This window comes from Acromyrmex echinatior, chromosome 13, assembly GCF_024713525.1.
Source record: "Acromyrmex echinatior isolate Ae372 chromosome 13, ASM2471352v2, whole genome shotgun sequence".
NCBI lineage: Eukaryota > Metazoa > Arthropoda > Insecta > Hymenoptera > Formicidae > Acromyrmex > Acromyrmex echinatior.
In genome coordinates this window covers 9,714,313-9,729,436 of record NC_141864.1, presented here as the reverse complement: position 1 = coordinate 9,729,436, position 15,124 = coordinate 9,714,313, and the positions used below count along the sequence as shown (strand labels likewise).

Genomic DNA, 15,124 nt, shown 5'->3' with positions numbered 1-15,124 from the left:
CACTCAGCAAGAAATTATTGATCTCTAATAATTATTTATGTAATATATTACCACTCGCCGTACATTTGTCGTGATGCAACTAATTTACATTATATAGTCAATTATAGTCAATTTTCATTCGTTGTAAACAAAGTCTAGTACATATATTCCAGCGATAATGATAAATGCGGCAGTTATTCTAATGTACGCAATTTACTGTAGCAACATTTAAAAGCAGAATGTCTCATTAATTGATGTGTCAGCGAGAAAGTAAAGGAGTCAAGTTCTATCAAAAATATATATGCAAATGAAATATATCTACTAAAATTTAGTTTTTTTCCATAGTCTTTCCGTATTGACGATAACATCGTATTGTTTTCAGAACGATACTAATTTTGACAAATTGCGAAAAACGAAGGAAATTACAAATGTTTACTAAGTTTATCGCAAAGTAATAATAAAACATTTTACGATCCCGAGTATGTCACATTAAGTCGCAGAATTCTTCAAGATAAAAAACAACGATTAAGGTATGAGTGTTCACTTGTCTGGGGTCACTTTACTGCTTTTAAGGACAATACAATTAACTAAAAGTCATATCGCAATATATTCTTAAAAGCTATTTTGTTAACGTCACGTTAACGTTAAAAATATAAATTTTCAAAAATATGACTTTCAAACTATGACTCGAATTTATTGAATATTGCATTACCAACAGTTTATCCGCTAATAAATCTTAAATAAATCAAAGCAACTTTTTGAAAGAATTAAAATAAAACGTAATTAACTAAATATTATTTTTTTATATTAACTACACGAGTTTATCTATAATAATACGTGGACAGTTTAAGTTAAGATAAGTTAGTAATTTAAAAAAAATTTTTTTTGCTAAGTTAGACCATGTTGAAAAATAAATCGAATTTTAGTAAAAAAAAAAAACAGTTACTTATCAAACTATTCACGTAAATTATTCGTCATTCGATAGAAAAAGAATTATTTAATACCACTAATGTAAGATTTCACGTTGTAATTTCAATTATAGTAATAATCAACGCGCAGTTTGAATAAATTAATTTCATTAAATTTCATTAATTTTTTCGAATCGTGACGACAGTATTATCACTTCGTCACGTTTCTCGTATATCTTCCTAATCAGTAACTATAGCACACGGCCTGACGAAGATCTTCTTTCATCCTTTCTCGCGGAGAATATATGAGGTGCTTTTCTTTTTGTGCGAAAACTATTTTTAGATCAACGGAGAGCTCTCCATTTGGCTCAGCGACACTTCTACAAGGAACTAAGGGAGCTGGTAAATACCGGAATGTACCGCGTGCCACCCCGTATAAATCCCGCAGGTGCAATCTTGTGGAGGTAGTCCATTATGGTGGAATAGCGGACTCTCTCACCGGGATAACTCCGAGAAATCTCTTGGAGCTTACTTAAAGCGAAAACGCGCTCATCCCACGAACCAATTGAATAACGGGTGATAAAAATTTTGATATTTAAATACCCTACAATAGATGAACAACTGGACGACAAGCTACGCGAATATTAGGTAATATGTTCCGTATTTATTCATTGAAAATTATTTTTTGTTCTTTTCACATACAAAGCAACCAAATTTTTTTTTTACGACAAGATCATCTCAAAGAAAAAAACATGAGATGTACTTATATCAAGAAACGCTAATATCAAATTCTTACTTGAAGAAACAAAAGAATAATTTAAATTTTGTTATTGGAATATTGCGGTATCACGCACACTTTGTAATATGCTCTTTCAATTGTATGTATACAACTCTCAGATAGACAATCAAATTGTCTATGAAAGAGTAATAACAACGCTAAACATAAAAGGACTTACGTTTATCTCCGCCTTTTATTTCTTCGGGTTCTTATGCGCCTCTTCTTCAAAGACTTCCTTTTCTTCCTTTTCTCCTCGAAGAAATTTTCAAGATCAGTAATCTTCGCACAAATCCAACCAGTACAACGTTTCTCAGTTCAAGCTACAAAATTTGTTCTCGTCAAATAGAAGGCCATGACTCCTGAACGATGTAATGATCTAAAAAACAAACCAATCGCAATCAGAGATTAGATTAGATTAGATTACGAAACATCTCGGAAATATTATTTATCTGTAGTGTACAATAGCTGATGAAAAAATGTGTCTTAAGTGTCTACAATATAAGTTTGATAATGTAATGACGATAATGTAAACGAACAGATCTAATTTATCCGATAAATCTTGTGTACGATTTTTTTTGCCAGATCTTTTATATTTATATAAAGAACAAATGTATGAAATGTATGCACAATACAGAGCAATATTAAAAGGATTTATCAAATTGTTATATAATACATTAAAAATTACAAAATTTGATTATTCTAAGTATACAGCTTACATAATATATCATAACTTCTGTTAAAATAATTAATATCGATTTTATTGTTTTTTTCTATTAAACAACAGTTACAGAAAAACGAAAGACTGACATTTTTGGGATGATTTTAAATAAATAAATTTTCGAAACAGTATCTCTCCATTGTAAAATATTTAGTAACTATAATCGTAGTTTTCTTTTGTATCTACAATATATACATATATACACAAAGTTGTCATAAAATTCAAACACAAATCTTGAAAATTTTTTAATCTGTACTTAAACAAAATTATAAGCTATAAATACTAATCTCAAAAATAACGATTCGAAGGCACACGAATGAAATGGTTGCTACTGCAACAAATTGATACCCTTTTTTTTAGATATACTCTTTGATGACAAAAAGCTCTTTATTCAGTATGCGGTCAATTTGAAATGAGGAAATGAGAATTAAACGACAGATCCGGCGGGTGGTTTAATGTGATGCGTAAGAGGACTAATGCGCACAGATTTGTCGAATGTCGTCACGTAGTCTTCTGCACGCATTCAAGTGCGCGGCGAAACAAGTTAATTAAGAGGACCACCCACGGTAGTGTCTCCGTTTCTCAACGAGATTGGCAACGTGCCAAGTCGGTACTCGAGAGTCGATTTTCCGCTTTCGTATCGTCTTCAAACACCTCAACGCCGGTATCTCTCTTGGAATCGAGCAGCAATTTTCTTCCCTTAGAAAGTTACAAAGTACATTCTCATTTCAGTTGATTAATTTGACAGACAAGTGGAACGATTCGTATCTGATAGATTTCTTGAAATAAAAAATAGAGAAAAAGAGAAAAAAAGAGATTTGTGGAATATAATCTTTGTGAATATAATATAACTATACAGATTAACAACTATATTACATAAAAAAATAACATTTTTCTTTTTATTATTTAATCACGTAAATTACTTAATTGTTTTTTAATCGAATTTTTTAATTTAAATGACCTTTCATTAATTTTTTTCTTAGAGTTTACCCTGAAAATATGATAGTCGTGGGACAACATTGTATTTCCAAGAATTTTAATGTAAATCTCTCATTCATTAATAAAACTACAATAAAGTATAAAATAAGTTTAATTAATTTTTACTGAAATGCATGATAAAAATCTTTAAAACATTGTATTGTACCACAACTACCATATTTTCAAGGTAAATTTTAAAACAAAATTCTCTCCATATATTATTAAATGAGGAAGTAAGGAAAATATGTACTTTATAAAAATAGTATTCTTTACGCAAAAAAAAATATATTTATGTGCATTCCACAATTACACAGAATTATAGAACATCACATAATAATCACGTTCTAAATTAATATTTCAAAGTCAAAGAAAGAAAGTCGAAACCACATCTTGATGTCTTAATTGTCTTATAAATTCCTCCTTTATTATTTCATATTCTCTCTTCTTATTACGTCTTCCTATCTTCTTTATTATTCTTCGTTATGCATTCGCAAACGCACAAGCGATTTCAAGCTTGACCTGAACTTTACGGGAAACAGTCTTGCGCTAACTTTGTCAGGCTCTACCCAATTACGTAACCGACAAGAACTTCGGTATGACCAACAGTGGTTTCTCGCTGTTTAACGTCCGTAATAGAACTTAATACCATATTTTACGAGCTCGTAAAACAAACGATTAAGATCGCCACGGACCGTCATCGATGCGTCTATTCGCTCGTTCTGTGGCTGTATGTCGTAAAATTGGTAGCAAATTAAATGTTGTTCTCCAAAGGTGCTTTCCGTACTTTAATGCCGCTGTTTATTGCACATGGAACCATCAAAATGTCCATTCAATTACAGATTTTAACTTGAAACTGCAGCTTTTATAGAGAGCACGAAGAATTACCGCAAAATAAACTCTTTCATCCTAGAATCTCGATTTTCGTACACCACCTGTCTCTCGTAAATTAAATCTTAAATTAAATTCCATTGTTAAAATTTATTTGACTTTATAGTATAAATAATAAACTTCTGATATAATCCGTCAATGTATAGTTTTACAGTTACAATATGATCCCTTTCCGTTCGCTTACACCATTTAGTTATAATCACACCATTTCCTTATCCGAGTTACGGAGTTAATACGTCGAAGTAACAACTTTCGCGACGGAACAATAACTATGGAACGGGTTCTCATTATACCGAGACTAGATTAGCACGGTAGTTCATTAAGTTTGCGAGCTATGTAGGATCCGGGACGATAAATATTTACGTACTGCCGAATGTGGGTTACGTTTGCATATCGCACCCGCGGAAGGATATTAAGAGCCGTTACGAATACTATGGATCGAGAACGACAGGGATACTACGCAGTCCCGATAAGGAACTTACTTCGTCTCACGCATCATGAGTTGTTCGTTTTTATCATTTTGCCTTTAGCTATCAGCTCCCATTAACCCATGCTACAAACCCACATCCGTTTGTCTTACATGACGTTATTTACTTATTCAAATTATTTATTACTGTCGACGTTCCAAGTTCCAACATATAAAATTTATTTCATCGAAAATATTCATTTTTTTTTTCTTAAAATTATCCTTTAATTATTCTTTATGGTATTCTATGGCCGGTATTTATAGTCGCGATTCTTATATTTAATACTGTCTTAAGTACAATCTTAAAATGTCATGAACCAATCAAAGAGCTGTACTGTCCTTGACAGTATACTTAGTCGATTTTATATTTAAGACTATCTTAAGGACAGTCTTAAGATGAATCAATCAAGGAGTATTAGCATCTTAAAACATTACTTAAGACGGTCTTAAAATAAGAACAGACTATGAATACCAGGTCTTAAGACATCATTTAAAACGGTCTTGAAATAAGAATAAATTATAAATACCTAATATTTATATATATATATATATATATATATATATATATATATATAAAATATCTTTCTATCTCTTTCGATTGTCTCGATACTTTAACACTTGCTTTTCTAATTTACGGAACAAAGTTATTAACTGTCAAATATTAGCTTTACCTTTCAAGTCAATATTAATTCAACGTTTATTCTATATCCGTCACGAAGAATACAAATATTTGGAATGCTGTCGACTGAAAACTTAAAAGGAATTTGGAAAAAAGAGGTCGGTATAATAAATTGCGTACTGAAAAATTATAGGATATATTCGAAATTCAATATACTTAGATCAGAGTGAGAAACAAGAAATGATCTCTCAGAAATGATCGATGACGACATAATTATTAATCATTTGGTACTTATCGCGAGCAATATCTCTTAGGAATCGTGTGGGAGAATGAATGGCCTGAATGCAAACGCCGATCGATCCAACATTCAGATATGAAGAAAACTTGTGGGCGAAGAGATATACGAACGATAGAAAAACTACTTTATTTCTATGACAAAAAAAGCTCTCTTCAATACGTATTCAACTGCTTATTCAGATTCAATTCTGATCGGACGATGAGCGTGCTCGATTTTTCAAGAGCGCCCCAATATTCACCGAAGTATGCTCGTCAGACCACGTGACGCGTACAACAGAGATTCGTATAAAAGTAAAGGCTTGACATCCCCGAAGATGCCAAGAATTCTCAGAATCCCATCTTCGTATTTTCTCTCGCGACTCTGCCATTCTATAACATCTACATTTGCGCTTTCGTGTATCTTGCTTACGAAACCTGGACGTACCGAAATAGAAAGCAAGAGATATACATTGAGTGATATTTGCGAATTATATTATTTTGGACACGTTGTAATATGTATACGCGACTTAGTGTTTGCGAGAATATCCTAACCAATTTGGCTCGGTATACTCTATCGGGAAGCTCGCCAATTTGTGATGCAAGCGAATACAGAATCCCTACATTGTGCGAGCATTGAATTATTATCTCCGTTACATCTCAAATGGCAAAGAGCGTTATAGATCGAATTGTACACCGCAGCTCCATCTCGCACGTTTCATATTTAAAGGGTTTTAGCCTAAGACTCTGTTTGCTCGATTCCGCCTCGATTTTCGTTCTACAACCGACGAAACTTGCACTTTCGAAGCGGCTGCGAGAAACGCGACGATGCACTTATTTTTTTCTTCCATCGACTGCTGCATTCGGCAAATGAATGGCTTACCTCGCGTATGATCGTTTATTCATACGTCGCTCATAAATGAATCATCGCGCATTCGTTCGTGCGTCTCGGATGGTCGACTCTCACTTCAATGACAATTACGTTCGCTTTCCGCTTGCCTTGGCAACGACATGAGGACCCCAAGGACGTCTTAGACGAACGTCTCTCTTGTGAGACATCCACTAACTTCGTCCTCGTTTTCTTCCATCGCTCCCTTTACACTCGTTTTATTTCCTTTTTTAAAGTAACGATTATTCGACAAAAATAAATTTCAATCTTTCGCGAATTACTCCCACATTGCTACAAACACACTTTAGAAATTTCACGTTTATAATTTTCAAATAAATTAGTTTTAAAAACTAAAATAGATTAATTATAAAAATCCTTTTTTTTTTTAATTCATAAGATGCAAATAAGAATATTGATTAATGTATGTCAAATTGTCTATTACGCTTCCATGATGTTAATATTCTAATTACATTACATTCAATCGTAAAATGTAGTCTACTTCATTATAATTTAAAATTAATTAAAAACTAGTAGCATTTAATTTAATTGTCGTCGAAAAAAAGCATTAAGAGAAAAATTTCAATTATGAATCTGCAATCTTGAAAAATTCTATGTTAATAAAATTAAATCAAATAATATATTAATGGATACTTTTTAAAGTTACTTTCGTCCATCCTGCATCAACATTCACTTATTACTTAATAACTTCATGCAACATCGAGTCCAATCGAACAAGTTGCATGGATGTTCTCTAGTCTACCTCGCAACTATCGGAAATCGACACTTGACCCAAGATGTGGAGAGAAATGTAGAGACTTCTCTTAGTAGGACATTTTGTTTTAAACGAAAAGGTCTGTCAGTCGCTGTAAGTGCATGATCGCGTACTGAGAACTTCAATTCTTTGGGAAGTGCGATGAGAGTGACTAAGATAGTGACTAAGATAATAGAAAAGAAAATGACAGGGTTGGAAAGGTTGAAGCTAAAAATAAAAAGATTTGTAAAAGAAAGAGAAAAAAAGACAGCCAAACAGACAGCGACGAATATTTACGCTTTTGTGGAAAGCTCTTCATAGTCGAAAGAAGAAGCTTCAGAATCAACCAAAGACAAACTCTCTTTAGTAGTGAATCGCACTAAATGTCGTACGATACTTGCAAACTTTAATGAAGCATTCAACTTCGACGACGATAAAGCTGAAGAATAAATTTACCGCAGCAAATTATTTATGCCTTCTTTTGTTATTACAGAATGATTGGAAAGAAATGGAATATAAAATGGGCCGCTTTGAACAACTTTCAAACAGAATCTTTAAGCGTAAGTTAATGGAAACCTTGTAAGTTTCTTCTTCAAAGACTATTGCTGATAATTCAATATAATTTCGCACAAGATAACGAATAATAATAAATTCTACAAACCACTCATTGAAAATTATCGACATTAAAAGTTGCATTCTTCTTTGAATTCGATCATTATTCTATATTAATTTGTAATATAATAACATTTAATTTTGTGTGTGTTACTGACAAATCAATATCTAATTTATAATATAATTTCATTCTATTATATCAAACTCAAAATATCAATTCAACATATATGTATATTTTATCACAAAATTTGAGATAAATATTCTATATTTCTACTTATATACTTACGATAAATCATTCTCTCAGAAGAGAGACTCGACTTACACTGATTCTTTTAATAATAAATTCGACTAGGAAGAAAAATCTGTGCACTCTTCTATTCGCAAGAATCGTCGAAGCAACATTCATTCGGTGAAGAAAATACTCGAAAATATTTTCACACAACCGCAAATCGTAAAAGTGAGTAGGAGACAGACATCAGAGATGGATCGACTGTCTATTGTATGTATACAATGAGGGTAAGGAAAACTGGGAAACGATTTGTATGTCTCTCGGCGCAGCAAACAGCTGCAATTGTTCGCACGTGAATATCGACATACTCGCGACGTCGATGACACTAACGATGACATCATTTTCAATAAAGGAGACGCCCGAGATGACGGTGATAAATTGGCGACGCTTTCCACGAAAGATGCCGCAAAGGTCGAGAGGAAAAATCACTCGAGATTCATCTGGATCTATTCGTTCCAAAAATATATTTGCACTAGTATAGGACAACTCAAAAGCAAGAAGATATATATCGATGCAGTTTCACTTCAACTTCAAATTTATGAGTTCTATCCATTTGTGTCTCTCTATAAATATTACCAAATTTTATACATCTTGTTGAAAATTTTTATTAAAAATCGAAACGATGCAACATGAATAAATGCAATTGCGTTTAAGTTATTCCGTACATTTGCTTACTTTATTTAGTTGACCATTGAATTAAAAAATACCTTATAAATTTATAAAATAATTCTTAATAATTAAATATTGCATATAAAGTAATATGATTCTTATAAAAATGTGCACTCTAGTTTTCACAATTTTTCGAGATGTAAGAAAGTTTTACAAACGTAAACATTAGTATATTTATTATTCGCGATATAAAATCAGACATATGTCTAGTCATTCATTCTTTCTATCTTCAACTGCCTTCAAACAAATAAGATTACAAAACAAAAAAGACTCCTCATTATATAAATCGCGGAAACGCTACTGAATGTAAAGTGTTACTTAATATTCCACTTCCTCAGAAACTCATTAATATAAAATCAGCATGTTAAATGCAACGACCTAGTAAACATAATTTCCATCAGATATTCCGTGAGTAAGGACCGACTTCACGCCGAGGAATCAATAGTTAAAAAAAAAATATGGTAATACCGTAAAGCATCCAATAAAAATATCTTAACATATGTGAAAGTGGTCTAACAAGATTGAAAAAGAAGTTCGACTTGCGATGACTTGCTCACAAAAGCGATTATCATTGACGCACGACAAGCGACGTATAGCTAATCGATCGCAACGTGTAGAAAGAGACGCTTTTGAACTGCGTCGCACATACACCGCATTACAAATTACAACGTATTGATTACGATCTGCATTGAACAGAGATAATTATTGTCGACCTTCGTGCCGAGTAAAACGCCTAACCAACCTTTGCATCGGCCTACAATTGCGGAACGAGTAACGAGACAATTAAGCCTGCAGGAAGTCGTAAGAGGCGATCACTTCAAATTTAATTGACTCGTCGCAATACGTTCTGTTTTCAAATTAAATCAAATCGATCACATTAAGTAGAGCGAACAAATAAGCTAATGATGTATCGTCATCTTAATTAAAATGCATCAAATAAAAAAATTAGATGATAAATTAATGTCAATTCCTAATCTAAGATAATAATCGTAGAATACTATCTTTTTATTCGATATGAATGTATCTGCATTTTAATATCCAGGAATCCATTTTCAATTATTGAAAAAACATTCCGTTAGACTTTTAATAACACAAAATCGTACAATTTTTTAAAAAGTTTTTTTATATTAATATACCTGTAACATAAATTTTAAATTTTTACTCCTTTTTTCTTTCATCCTTTTTTTTTTTAACTGCTTCATCACAAAATTGTGTTGAAATATGATCTAAATTATTACCTTTTCCAAATCGTTTTGATAAAAAATATATTTGACAAAAAAAAAATTAGATAATTCCACAACGAAATCTTCTAAATTTTTGCTATAAAAAAATCAATATCATATCCTGTCATCGAATTCCATTCTTTTCCTGTATTAAAAGTCCTATATTCTACGCGAGCCATTAAGGCAAACGATATTGCGAAACTAAATGCAGCGACTACGAGTACGATGACGGAAAATTTCTTATCTCCGCGCGAGTTGCACATTTCTTAAAAATCAAAAGCCGCGCCGAAGAAAGAACGGCGATAGAAAGAACTAGAAATAATTGGCGAGATCGAAGACATGCATGCGAAGCTAAGTATATTTGACTATCGTTCTTGCGTTCTGACGAGAAGTCGTGATGCTTATGACGAAAAATCAGATTTCTTTGTGCGCCGCAGAAATGCAAGAGAAAAGAAAAAGAAGGCCATTCTTACTTTCCAGACGATAAACGAAAAAAGACGTATCGTCGGCCTTTACCCGCGAAACGCGACGAGAATAGCTGTGATCTCGTAAAGCCGAACAAAAGAAAAACCGTATAACAGCATATCACATAGATAACATTGTAGTATCAATAAATTACATTTTGGGAGTGAAAAGATAAAAGAATGAGGATAAAGTCTATGAAAAAAAGAAGTTAGTAAAAGTAATATAGATATTTCTACAATATTCATACAATAGGTAATCAAATAAAATTTTTCCATTCCATATCTTGTACCTCACAAGATTTTAAGATTTGATTAAAATTTTAATAATCTTTCTTTGTTTATATAGAACTAATGCAGAATATTGTCAACAAACGCTGGGAAAATTGTTGTATAAGCATCGCTGAATGTAAGTACTTGAGTTTCACATCGCGACGTGTCTCTCGTTAAAATTGCACGTGGACTGGCGCAAAGCAATAAAGTTTACGCACAAAACAAAAGTACTAAAGATACTCATTAGCATCTGAGAGCAAAATAAAGTAATTAGGTATATCAAACAGAATTCTATGGCATTCTACGAACATTTCGCCCACGTGAAAACAGCAATAAGCTACTCTATTTCCATCGTGATATCGATAATTTGATCCCTCATCGACTACTTCAATCTCAAAGAAGTTTGAAGACGCTCGTACAATACCACTCAACGTTATATTAGACTTTCTTATTCGATATTCGTTTACGGAAAATATTCCATGCATTTCAAAAAAAAAGAACTTATCAAAATGGCACAAAGTATAACGCATTCGTACTAATTCGCAAAAAAAAAACATTTCGTTTGGAAAGGAAAAAGATACGCAAAAAGATACATAGTATATTTCTGTTTTCAACAGAAACGAACGAATGTAGCACACTTTTCGTTTCAAGTTCCTGTCCGAGCCACGCGATATATTTAGCTACCGTGACATTTTTCCCCAGGGTTGTCGTTTCGACGTCGTATCTCTCATCCGCCTCTGCATCGATTTGCGGAAAAAAACGAAAGATGTTTCAGAACACGAAGAAGTTGTTTCTTATTAACATAAACGTTTATTAACATAAACGTGTACAATTTATGGAATACAAATCCGTGAAAAAAGTGTTCAACCTCGCCAAATCCATTAGCCATTACATTCAAATATATCTCATATATGTATATGTAATACATGTAAAGTCTTAATGACCTGCAAGATAAAATTACACGATTTGTTGATAATTGAATTTATATACATGCGGTTTATTTAACACTTTTAATAATTAACACACTCATCTGTCCTTCGCTCGATTTTTTTCCATGGAAAGAATTAGTTAACGAAAGTTACATGGCATTCACAGCACCTCATTTTGCATAAGATCACGTCGCTCTCTTTTACTTTTATTCTTTTAAAGCAGTCTTATAGAAAACTTCTAATGTTGCTTAGTTTAAAATTTTGAGCACTATGAAAATTATTCATCAATACTATACAGAATCCACGTTAATAATGCATTGTTGCCGCGTATCCTGCATCGCGCTGCGCTAATTAATTCTAATAAACAACTTGTATAACAATATCAAAATTCTATTAAACTAGAAATAGATTCAGACCGCCACTATCAAAATTTAATGGATCATTAAATACATGATTATCATACCATTGATACCGTTGAATATTTATTGGAGAAACATTTCAACGTTTGCACGTTCGAGGATCTAATTTACGCCGATTAAATCTGGTGTATTAATCTGCAACTTACCGAACGCATTTCCCCATATATACACTTGGTTTTCCTATGCACAATTTGAATTTCAATATTCACATTCGCAATTAATCTGCTTGTTTAGAGAATACCTGCGCAAACAAATCCGTAAATTTTGTTTGTAATTCGAACTATGATTCCCCCATTGCATACTCTCTAGTTTATCATTCATAAATAATTTAATTAATTTCTATTCTATTATTCAGATATTTCTATCTTCTGTTTTATTGTTTGAGAAAAATATGTGATGACATCGAGATATCGAACAAAAGCTTTTTTATCAATAATATTTTAAAATAATAAATTAAAAGATTATCAATACTCGTAATATATACTTTTGTTTGAGTTATATTTTTAACTTAATCTCAACTCATATATGTAGCGCAAAGGTGACTTGAGACAGCATGTACTTTTGTTAAATTCAATTATAGTATCCAGCCATTAATCACACAAAGAAAATTTAAACTTTCTTTAGAGACTCCTGGTTAGATATTACAATTAAATTTAACAAAAAATACATGCTGTCCCAAGTTACCTGCATTGTCCTAAGTCACCTACATTTACAGTACTTATACAGTACTTATACAGTTTACCTATTGCCATTTTCACGGATGACTCGATAGCAACATGTATATAAAATATCTTCTTAATGCTCGTGACAATATAAAACTACATTTACGCTTTTTCTCCATTGTAAACAGAAACAGTATTAAAACATAAAAATTGCATCTCTAAGTATAAAACTATTTTCAATAATCAAAAGAATAATGGATATTAAAAACAATATATAAAATAATAAATTAAATATACAATGTACTCAATGTCAAGGCGTTTCATGTAAAAAAGATTTAATCTCGTTGTTTCATAATCAAATTCCATCAAATTTTTTATCGAAATTTTAGTTACACTTCTTCCGATAATCGGATAAAAAAGTTTAATAAGTAATTTTATAATTCGAAAAATTCCGGTTTGTGAGGTCGAAATCCACTTGTTACAACAGTTTGCAGGTCACAGTCATTAGCACGAGTCCGAAATATGCAATAAGATTGCGCCGTTGGCGCAAATACGACCCAGCGATCGGCGAACTTGGAGCAAACGAGAGCGATATCGCTATAATTGTGATATCACGGAATTGAAGGAGAAAAAGAGGAGACCAACGAGCGCGGCGCCGCTGCTTATCATTCCGCGGAAAAACAAATTTCAAATGATCATTTTGTTCATTAAGCGCCTTAACTGCTGCGGCACGAGATGGAAAAGCAGCACGAAAAGGCGGGAAAGCAGCGACCGGGAAACCCGGGGAGAAAGACAACGGATCGATGAGAGCCGCATAACCGCCGGAATGTATACGGCGTGTCCATCGCGTGCGAGTTGGATCAATACGCTCGGTGAATTTCGCGCGAGTCCGAAAGCCACGCGCCAGGCGCTTTTCCGCGATGCCGTTCATTTCCGCAGAAATGTCACGTGCGCTGGAAAGCATTTAGAAAATTCAAACGAGACGTCGCGCGCATTGACACCGCTCTGCGTAGAAATAGTAGAATAAATGGAGCAGTGAACGAACTTAACAGCTGCTACTGTTGGGTAATTGAGTCTTTCGCCGAATGAGATACAATTTCCGTCACGTACGTATGCTACGTCAATTAAAGGTCTCAGGCTGTTAATTTTATTCCAAAGCGTACTATTTTAATTAAAGAGAGGGAAAGAACGTAATTTATAATAAATTAATACTAACTTTAGTAACGGAAATGTGTATTATTAAATTAGTAACAAAAGAGAAATATTATAAAAGTGATGTAGTCGTATTACGGAATAACCGTAAGCTTCCGTAAGTAATCAGATAATCCAGTTCTGATTTATAATCAGATGATTGAAAAATAATATTATAACATTTCTTCATTCTTCAGAAAGATATAATTAAATTAAGGGCATCTAAACGTGCCCTTAGATGTAATAAACTCATATTGAAACTTTGTTTTAATAAAAATTTATTTTAATAAAACTATTAAAATGAACTATTAAAATTATAGAATTGAGCAAATTATATTTTCCTACTTTCCTATTGTCGATTTATTAAATTATAATTTATCAAATTTAAAGAGAAAGAAATTAAATTATTTTTCATTAGGAGTAGAATTTCAATTGATTTCACTTCTACATAAATACACGTGCACCCGCATCGTAGCGAGTTCGCATTACATAATTTTACAGAAGCCGGAACTGTATTACTAAATAATAAGGTAAATATCAAGGTTTCGAAACGTAGCTTATTGCAGACATGGCGAACACGGTTTATCGTTCGTATCCACGGCTTTTACATTTTTCATTTTTCGTATACAGCCTGTCGTACACGCGTCAAAACACAAGCAAATCGACTGGACGCTTACGAGAGAAAGGACGAGCGAGAAAGAGTCAGACGGAAGAGTAAAATACTCTTTCACATGACATCAAGTGTCATCGTGAAGATACAGAAACGTACAAGAGCTCGTTATCAGTAATGATGTATCAGTAAAATTTGATATTAATTGAATTAATTTTCATAATTAAGCGATTTTCTGCATACAACAGTTATATATACATATAATTTTCCTTACTAGGTTTTATGTTCTTATATTTATATAAATTACACATTATATCGTGAGAGCAATTTAAATATAGCATATACTTTATCCTACATAGATGGAATTTACATTTTACCCTACATTCGTCACGAAATGTTATACGTGGAAGATTTCACACCTCGTTCAACGCAGTTCCTGCACGAGGGGGAGCGTGCTCGCATCTTCTATTTCCATGGCAGATAAAAACGGCCGAGGGGAAAAATAAAAATTGCCAGGAGCAGTAGGGTAACGAGAAAGT

General features: G+C 32.7%; 1 protein-coding gene across 7 annotated transcripts in view; it reads right to left on the bottom strand.

Moving 5' to 3' along the window:
* Positions 1-15,124, bottom strand: part of Pde9 (phosphodiesterase 9) — a 194,881-nt gene that overhangs the window by 100,876 nt on the left and 78,881 nt on the right. For all 7 annotated transcript variants that reach the window (XR_015547140.1, XM_087412539.1, XM_087412540.1 and 4 more), the window contains one exon: positions 1,844-2,041. The gene's annotated coding sequence lies outside the window, so the exon portion shown is untranslated. The remainder of the gene's footprint in view (positions 1-1,843; positions 2,042-15,124) is intronic.